The sequence below is a fragment of the Piliocolobus tephrosceles genome, unplaced genomic scaffold, assembly GCF_002776525.5.
Source record: "Piliocolobus tephrosceles isolate RC106 unplaced genomic scaffold, ASM277652v3 unscaffolded_32007, whole genome shotgun sequence".
Lineage (NCBI taxonomy): Eukaryota > Metazoa > Chordata > Mammalia > Primates > Cercopithecidae > Piliocolobus > Piliocolobus tephrosceles.
Genome location: NW_022315430.1, coordinates 1 through 8,977, shown reverse-complemented (window position 1 = coordinate 8,977; position 8,977 = coordinate 1). Strand labels below are relative to the sequence as shown.

The window sequence follows — 8,977 nt, the reverse complement described above, 5'->3', positions numbered from 1 at the left end:
AGGACCCCCTGACAGATAGCTGCTTCTCTCCGTTTCAAGGACTAAAATGGTCTTGCGTTAAGTAAAATCCTATGAACAGAACTGAAGGAAGACTCTAGGAAATGAAAACTGCAACAGAAATTAGCACAATTTGAAAACAAAACAAAATTGCAAAAGCCTTTGTTGCTTTCCACCTAAGAAGCGATCAATGGAGAAAAATGTCCACTGGAGTTTCAATAATGAACTTTGAGTTTGGGTGCAAGCAAATGACTCAAAGAAGGACCCAGCTCTCAAGCTGAAGGACAAAATGCTGTTGTAAATTTAGTCTCAGGTGTAAATACCCAAGCCCTCTGGTACCCAGGGAGCTAGCTGGTCTGTGGTGAATGTGTGTCCCTGTGATGGCAAGCACTGTAGTTGCTGGCCTTCAGGAGACTTGAGGATCTGATGGAGGTTTTTTATGTATTTATTTTCTGTTCACCTTGTGACCCTGTGTCAACACTTATAAAGATACAAAAGGCATTACTGATACGGCACTTTCTGTAATTTGATACTATTTGGCTTTATCATCTTCACTTGACTATTTGTAATACTGTAGAGACCACCGTCAGGCACAGGCTGGGCCTGGTGAGGCCACCCACAGGCAGGAGCTGGGCCTGGGGAGGCCACGGCAGGCACGAGCTGGGCCTCACCGGGCCCGCGTGAGGGAGGGCCTCGGCCTAGAGAGGCCAGTGTGAGGCAGGCGCTGACACCTGCGAGGCAGGCAGCCAGAGACCTGAGTTGGACCTAAACAGGCCACCGCGGAGGGAGGAGCTGGGCCTGTTGAGGCTGCCGGGAGCCGGGCAGGAACGTGGCCCCGGTGAGGCACCGTGAGGCAAGAGCTGGGCCCGGAGAGGCCCTGGGAAGGCAGGAGCGGGGCCTGCAGAGGCTGTTCTCAAGACAGAGCTGGGTCTGTGCAGGCCAGCGGGAGGCAGGAGGTGGGCCAAAAGAGCTTGACGGGAGAGTTTTGGGCCTACAAAGGCTGGCAGGAGCTGGGCAGGAGCTGAGCCCAAAGAGGCTGTTGCTTGCGAGGCAGGAGGTGGGCCCGTGGAGGCCGCAGGCGGGAGGAAGAGCTGGGCCTGGAGCGGCCGCCACCAGGGAGGCCGAGGCTGGGTCTGTGGAGGCCAACGGGAGGCGGGAGCTGGCCCTTGAGGGGCCCACCTGAGGATGTTTCATGCCTGGAGAGGCCGACTCCGGGACGGCTTGGGCCTAGCAGAGGCCGCTGGGAGGCCCGAGCTGGGCCGAGAGAAGCCGGCTGGAGGAAGTCTGGGGCCGCCCAGAGGCGTGAGCGGAGCTGGGCCTGAGGCCGCCAGTGGCAGGCAGGAGGAGCTAGACCTGGAGAGACTGACCTGAGGAATTCTGGCAGCTGGAGAGGCCGCCGAGAGGCAGGAGCTGGGCCGGCGGAGGCCGACTGGAGGACGAATTGGGCCTGCAGGGGTCGCCGGGAGCAGGAGCGATCCCTGGAGAGGCCGACTCGAGGACGGCGTGGGCCTGCAGAAGCCGCCGGGAGGAAAGAGCTGGGCTGAGAAAAGCCGGCTGGAGGAAGGCTGGGGCCTGAAGACGCCATCGGAGGGCAGGAGCCGAGCCCGGAGAGGCCACAGTGAGGCCCGAGCCGGGCCTGGAGGGCCTGGCTTCAGGACGTTTGTGGCCTATAAAGGCCACTGAACAGGAGTTGGGCCGGTGCCGAGTCCAAAGAGGTTGCTGTGAGGCAGGAGCTGGGCCTGCAGCCGCAGCCAGGAGCAGGAGGAGCTGGGCTTGGACAGGAGGCCGGGAGGCCGCAACTGGGCCTGGAGAGGACGGCCTGAGGAAGATCTGGGCCTGGAGAGGCCGCCAAAAGGCAAAGACGGGGCCTGGAAAGGCCTTTCTCCGTGACGAATGAGCTGGGCCTAAAGAGGCCACTGGGAGGCAGGAGTGGGGCTGTCGGAGCTGCCGAAAGGCAGGAGGAGCTCTGGCCTGGGGAGGCCACAGTGAGATGAGAGCTGGGCGTGGAGAGTCCGCTGGGAGGCAGAGGCTGGGCCTGTGCGGGCCTTCGGGAGGCAGGAGGCTGGGCATGGAGAGGCCGACTGGAGGTCAAGTCCTGGGCCTGAGGAGGCCGCCAGAAGTCAGAAGCAGGGCCCAGGAAGGCCGCCCAGAGGTGTGAGCAGGGCTGGGCCTGAAGAGGCCAGTGGCAGGCAGGAGGAGCTGGGCCTGAAGAGGCTGACCTGAGGAATTCTGGCAGCTGGAGGCCGCCGAGAGGCAGGAGCTGGGCCGGCGGAGGCCGACTGGAGGACACGTTGGGCCTGCAGGGGCCGCCGGGAGCAGGAGCGATCCCTGGAGAGGCTGACTCGAGGACAGCGTGGGCCTGCAGAGGCCACCGGGAGGAAAGAGCTGGGCCTGGAGAGGCCGACTGGAGCAAGTTCAGGGCCTGGAGAGGGTGCAAAGCAGCAAAGGCCAGGCCCGGAAAGGCCGCCCTGGGGCACGCGCCTGGCCTCTTTCAGAGGCCACCGGGAGGCCGGAGCTGGGCCGGCGAGGCCGCCGAAAGGCAGGAGCGTGGCCCAAAGGGGCCACGGCCCGGCAAGAGGTGGGCCTGGAGGGCACACCGTCAGGCACAGGCTGGGCCTGGAGAGGCCGCCCACAGGCAGGAGCTGGGCCTGGGGAGGCCATGGCAGGCACGAGCTGAGCCTCCCCGGGCCCACGTGAGGGAGGACCTCGGCCTAGAGAGACCAGTGTGAGGCAGGCGCTGATGCCTGCGAGGCAGGCAGCCAGAGGCCTGAGTTTGGCCTAAGCAGGCCACCGCGGTGGGAGGAGCTGGGCAGGAACGTGGCCCCGGGGAGGCGCCGTGAGGCGAGAGCTGGGCCCGGAGAGGCCCCAGGGAGGCAGGAGCGGGGCCTGCAGAGGCTGTTCTCAAGACAGAGCTGGGTCTGTGCAGGCCAGCGGGAGGCAGGAGATGGGCCCAGAAGAGCTTGACAGGAGAGAGTTTTGGGCCTACAAAGGCTGGCAGGAGCTGGGCAGGAGCTGAGCCCAAAGAGGCTGTTGCTTCCGAGGCAGGAGTTGGGCCCGTGGAGGCTGCAGCTGGGAGGAAGAGCTGGGCCTGGAGCGGCCGCCTCCAGGGAGGCAGAGGCTGGGCATGTAGAGGCCGACGGGAAGCGGGAGCTGGCCCTGGAGGTGCCCACCTGAGGACGTTTCGCGCCTGGAGAGGCCACTGGGAGGCCGCAGCCGGGCCTGGAGAGGCCGACTCCGGGACGGCTTGGGCCTGCAGAGGCCGCTGGGAGGCCTGAGCTGGGCCGAGAGAAGCCGGCTGGAGGGAGTCTGGTGCCTGGAGACCCCGTCGGAGGGCAGGAGGCGAAGCCGGAGAGGCCACCGTGAGGCCCGAGCCGGCCCTGGAGGGCCTGGCTTCAGGACGTTTGGGGCCTACAAAAGCTGCTGAGGAGGAGCTGGGCCGGAGCCGAGTCCAACGAGGTTGCTGTGAGGCAGGAGCTGGGCCTGCGGCCGCAGCCACGATCAGGAGGAGCTGGGCCTGGACAGGAGGCCGGGAGGCCACAACTGTGCCTGGAGAGGCCAGCCTGAGGAAGTTCTGGGCCTGGAGAGGCCGCCAAAAGGCAAAGACGGGGCCTCGAAAGGCCCTTCCCCGTGACAAATGAGCTGGGCCTAAAGAGGCCACTGGGAGGCAGGAGCAGGGCCTGTCGGAGCTGCTGAAAGGCAGGAGGAGCTCTGGCCTGGGGAGGCCGCAGTGAGGCGAGAGCTGGGCGTGGAGAGTCCGCTGTGAGGCAGAGGCTGGGCCTGTGCGGGCCTTCGGGAGGCAGGAGGCTGGGCATGGATACACCGACTGGACGTCAAGTCCTGGGACTGAGGAGGCCGCCAGAAGTCAGAAGCGGGGCCCGGGAAGGCCGCCGAGAGGCGTGAGCGGGGCTGGTCCTGAGGAGGCCAGTGGCAGGCAGGAGGAGCTGGGCCTGGAGAGGCTGACCTGAGGAAGTCTGGCAGCTGGAGAGGCCGCCGAGAGGCAGGAGCTGGGCCGGCGGAGGCTGACTGGAGGACAAGTTGGGCCTGCTGGGGCCGCCAGGAGCAGCAGCGATCCCTGGAGAGGCCGACTCGAGGATGGCGTGAGCCTGCAGAGGCCGCTGGGAGGCCCGAGCTGGGCCGAGAGAAGCTGGCTGGAGGAAGTCTAGGGCCTGGAGACGCCGTCGGAGGGCAGGAGCCGAGCCCGGAGAGGCCACCGTGAGGCCCGAGCCGGGCCTGGAGGGCCTCGCTTCAGGACGTTTGGGGCCTATAAAGGCCGCTGAGCAGGAGTTGGGCAGGAGCCGAGTCCAAAGAGGTTGCTGTGAGGCAGGAGATGGGCCTGGGGCCGCAGCCGGGAGCAGGAGGAGCTGGGCCTTGACAGGAGGCCGGGAGGCCGCAACTGGGCTTGGAGAGACCGGCCTGAGGAAGTTCTGGGCCTGGAAAGGCCGCCAAAAGGCAAAGACAGGGCCTGGAAAGGCCGTTCCCCGTGACGAATTAGCTGGGCCTAAAGAGGCCACAAGGAGGCAGGAGCGTGGCCTGTCGGAGCTGCCGAAAGGCAGGAAGAGCTCTGGACTGGGGATGCCGAAAAAGCTTCATTGGAGAAAGTTTCTGGCCTACAGAGGCTGGAACTAGGTGTGTAGGACCTGAGCGAAAAGAAGTTGTTTTTTGTGAGGCAAGAGTTGGGCGTGTATATGCAGCCAGGAGGAAGACCCTGGTCTGGGGAGGCTGCCATGAGGCACAGACTGGGTCTGCAGAGGCCTTCAGGAGTCAGTAGCTAGACCTGGACGGGTCAACTTCAGGATTATTTGGGCCTGCAGAGGCCCCCATGTGGCCTGAGTTTGGTCTAGTGAGCTTGGGTTGAGGACGTTTTCGGCGTATACAGGCCATCAGAAGCTGGGCAGAGGGTACGTCCACAGAGGTTGTTGTCTGGCTGGAGTTGGGTCTATAAACACAGTCAGGAGGAAGACCCGGGCCAGGAGAGAACACCATGAGGCAGCAAATGGGTCTGGTGCGTCCGACATGAGGACGTTCTGGGCCTCAGGAAGCACAGGGCAAAACTGGGCCTGGAAAATCCGTTACATAGAATGAGCTGGTCCTAAAGAGGCCACTGGGAGGCAGGAGTTGGGCCTGAAGAGGCTGACTTGAGGCAGTTGTGCACCTGGAGAGTCTACTTAGAGGCAAGAGCCAGGCCTAAAGAGACTGACGTGAGGTCGATTTTAGCCTGCAGAAGCCACCAGAAGGCAGGAGTTGGCCCTGGAGAGGCCGAGTTGAGGACAGTTTAGCTGCTGGGAGGAAGAGCTGGGCCTGGAGAGACCGACTGGAGTAATTCGAGGGCATGGAGCACATGCACAAAAGTAAATGCTCGGGCTGGAAAGCCTGCTGTGAGGCATTGGCTTGACCTACACAGCACTGGAAGGCAGGACCTAGGCCTGCAGAGGCTGACTTCAGGATGATTTCGGCCTGCAGAGGCCTTTGGGAGGAAGATCTTGGCCTGGACAGGCTGAATGGAGGAAGTTTTGGGCCTGGAGTATGCATCAAAAAGCAAAAGTTAAGCTAGGAAAGGCCACCGGGAGACATGAGCTTGGCCTACAGAGGCCATTGTGAGGCAGGAGCTTCACCTGAGGAGGCCATGATCAGGCAAGTGGTAGGCCTGGAAGGGCCACTGTGTGGTAGAGTTTGGGCCTGTGTAGGCTGACGTGAGGTAGGAGCTGGGTTGGGAGAGGCCAACTTTTGGAGAATTGGGGCCTGCAGAGGCTGCCAGGAGGCAAGAGCTATGCCCACCTTTTGGCATGAGCTGGGCCTAAAGGGGCCATTGTGAGGCAGCAGCTGGACTTGTCAAGACTGCTGGGAGACAGGCAGATTTGTGGCCTGGGGAGGCTGCCGTGAGGCAAATGCTCAGTTTTCGGAGGATGCCATGAGGCAGGGAGAAACTTGGCTTTTTGTAGCTGCCATGAGGGAATAGTTTGATGGCTGAGGCTGCTGGGAGGCCGAAGGTGGGCCTGGAAAGCTTTAAGAAGTCTGTGGCCTACAGAGGCTGCCAGTAGCTAGGTAGGAGTTGGGCCAAAGGAAGTCGTTTTGAGACAGGAAATGGGCCTGTAGATGCAGCCCGGAGAATGAACTCGTCCCAGAGATGCCGAGTTGAGGACATTCTGGGCCTGGACAGGCTGCAAAAGGCAAAATCTGTGCCTGGAAAAGTCGCCATGGGGCATGAGCTTGCCCTAAAGAGGCCATTGCAAGGCAGGAGATGGCCCTGTAGAAGCTGCCGAAAGGCAGGATCTTCACCTGAGGATGCCACAGTAAGACATGATCTGGGTCTGGAGGGTCCACTGTGAGGCAGAGGCTGGTCTGTAGAGTCCGACAGTAGACAGAAGGTGGGCCTAAAAAGGCTGATTCGAGGAAGTTCTGGGCTTCAAGAGTCAGTCAGCAGGCAGGCACTGGGCCTGGATAGGGCCTGACAGTCATGAGTTGGGCGTAAACAGGCCAGCATGAGGGAGGAGCTGTGCCTGTTGAGGCTGCTGGCAGGCAGTCAGAAACTTGGCCTGGGGCAGCTGCCACGAGGCAAGAGCTGGGCCTGGAGAGGCTGCCAAGATGCAGGAGCTGGGCCTGGAGAGGCCAGTGTGAGGCAAGAGACCAGCCTGTAGAGGCTGACTTGAGGAAGATTTTGGCCTGGAGAGACTGTCGGGGGCAGGAGCTGGGCCTTTCGAGCCTGTTGGGAGGCAGGCAGGAACTTGGCCAAGGACGAACTCCGTTAGGCAAGAGCTGAGCCTGGAGAGGCCATGGTCACGCAGGAGCTGGACCTATTTAAGCTGCTGGGAGGCAGGTTGTGCTGGAGAACGTGATGTGAGAAAGCTTTGGGCCTATAAAGGCTGCCAGGAGCTGGGCAAGAGCTGAGCTGAAAGAGGTTGTTGTGAGGTAGGAGGTGGGCCTGGAGATGCAGCCGGGAGGAAGTGGTGGGCCTGGAGAGGCCCACTTGAGGAAGTTCTGGGCCTGGACATGCTGCCAAAAGGCAAAAGCTGAGCCAGAATGGCCACTGTGAGGCATGAGCTTGCTCTAGAGAGGTCACTGAGAGGCAGGAGCTGGGCCTGCAGAGGCTGCTGAAAGGGAGGAGCTTGGCCTAGGTGGCCAGGAAAGTCTCCTGTAAGGCAGAGGTTGAGCCTATAGAGGCTGACGGGAGGCAGGAGTTGGGCCTGGGATGGTGAACCTGAGAAAGTTCTTGGCCTAGAGAAGCTGCCAGGATGCAGGAGCTGGGCCTGGAGAGGCCACCAAGGCACAAGCTGTGCCTAAAGAGGCCAATGTTGGGCAGGAGCTGTGACTGGAGAGGCTGACTTGAGGAAGTTTCAGGCACGGACAGCCTGTCGGGGGGCAGGACCTGGGCCTGGACAGGCCACAGTGAGGCATGAGCTGGGCGTAATGAGGTTAGCGTGAGGCAGGATCTGGGCCCATCAAGATGGCCAGGAGGCAGGTAGGAGCTTGGTTGGGGAAGATGTCCATGAGGCAAAAGCTGGGCCTGGAGAGGCCATTGTCACGTAGGAGCTGGGCCTGTCCAGGCCACTGGGAGGCAGAGGGTGGGCCTGGAAAGTTTGACCTGAGGCACTTTTGGGTCTTCAAAGGCCATTAGAAGCTGGGCAGGAGCTGAGCCAAAAGAGGTTGTTCTGAGGCAGGAGCTGGGCCTAAAGAGGCTGTCATAATGATGGAGCTGGGCCTGTGGATGCTGTTGTGAGGCAGTAGTCTCAGACGCAGAGACTGCTGTGAGGTAGGGTATGGGCCTAAATAGACCATTGTGAGTCATGAGCTTGGTCTGTAAAGGCTGTCTGGAGAAACTTCTGGGCCTGGAGAGGCTGCCGGGAGGCAAGACCTGGGCCAAAAGATTCAAGCATGTTACATTTATTAGGTACTTTATTTCCATTATTAAATTGTGATATATGGTAAAGTAATTATAGAACTCACCATAATGTAGAATCAGTAGCCATGTTAAGCTTGTTTTCCTGCGACTAGATGGTCCCATCTGAGTGTGACGGGAGAAAGTGACAGATCATTAGGCATTAGATTCTCATAGGGACAGCATAACCTAGATCCCTCACATGCATGGTTCACAACAGGGTGCGTGCTCGTATGAGAATCTAATGCTGTTGCTGACCTGAGAGAAGGTGGAGCTCAGGCAGGAATGTGAGCAAAGGGGAGTGGCTGTAAATACAGATGAAGTTTCCCTCACTCGACACCACTCACCTCCTGTTGTGTGGCTCCTTACAGCTTCCATGGCTCAGGGGTTGGGGACCCCCGCTCACGTGCATCCAAAAGGACCCTTCCCACACCAGTCTTCATAGCGGTCCAGTGCAGCAACCACTTAGCTCCCAAGGCATGTGCCTCTCAGTTGGCATTTCATCACAATCAACAGTAAGTGGTAGCTTGAGTCACTGTGAGGTCACTTACCGGAAATCACCAGCATCCCATTTCCCATTGGCAAGGAGCTCAGCACTGTCCCTTGGAAAACCAAACCTATGCCCAAATCCCATCTGTGTGGGTTCATCTCCTGGGACCCTTCCGGGCATATTAGAGTCCAACCAGGAGACATAAACCACTCAAAAGTTTAAAGTGGTAAAATTTAATCCAGAGAATTATTCATTGTAACAGGGGAACGGCATAATGAGAGATTGGCTAGCACAAAGTAAAGAGAACTCTAGAGAAATCAGGACTAGCCCAGGCCAGGCATGGTGGCTCATACCCAAAATTCCAGCAATTTGAGAAGCTAACACAGGAGGACTGCTTAAGGCCAGGAGCTAGAGACCGGTCTGGACAACACAGTGAGACCCTGTCTCTATCCAAAAAAAGAAAAAAATTAGCTGGGAGTGGTGGTGCACACTTGTAGTCTCAGCTACTCAGGAAGCTGAAGTTTGAGCCTGGGAGATCAAGGCTGCAGTGAGTCATGATTATGCCACTACAGTCAAGCCTGGGTGACAGAGCAAGACCCTGTCTCAAAGAACAAAAC

At 60.0% G+C, this 8,977-nt stretch overlaps 3 pseudogenes across 2 annotated transcripts; all 3 read right to left on the bottom strand.

Annotated features, from left to right (window-relative positions):
- Positions 1 to 3,405: 3,405 nt before the first annotated feature.
- LOC113222568 lies at positions 3,406 to 4,485 on the bottom strand (annotated as a pseudogene).
- A 1,078-nt stretch (positions 4,486 to 5,563) lies between these two features.
- On the bottom strand, positions 5,564 to 7,032 carry LOC113222567 (annotated as a pseudogene). Its single transcript, XR_003308457.1, has 4 exons — positions 6,962 to 7,032; positions 6,463 to 6,756; positions 6,287 to 6,336; positions 5,564 to 5,885 (listed from the first exon to the last, which is right to left on the bottom strand). The product of XR_003308457.1 is annotated as a putative uncharacterized protein FLJ44672 (transcript).
- On the bottom strand, positions 6,643 to 8,913 carry LOC111524592 (annotated as a pseudogene). Its single transcript, XR_003308458.1, has 2 exons — positions 7,939 to 8,913; positions 6,643 to 7,846 (listed from the first exon to the last, which is right to left on the bottom strand). The product of XR_003308458.1 is annotated as a putative uncharacterized protein FLJ44672 (transcript).
- Between the last annotated feature and the right edge of the window lie 64 nt (positions 8,914 to 8,977).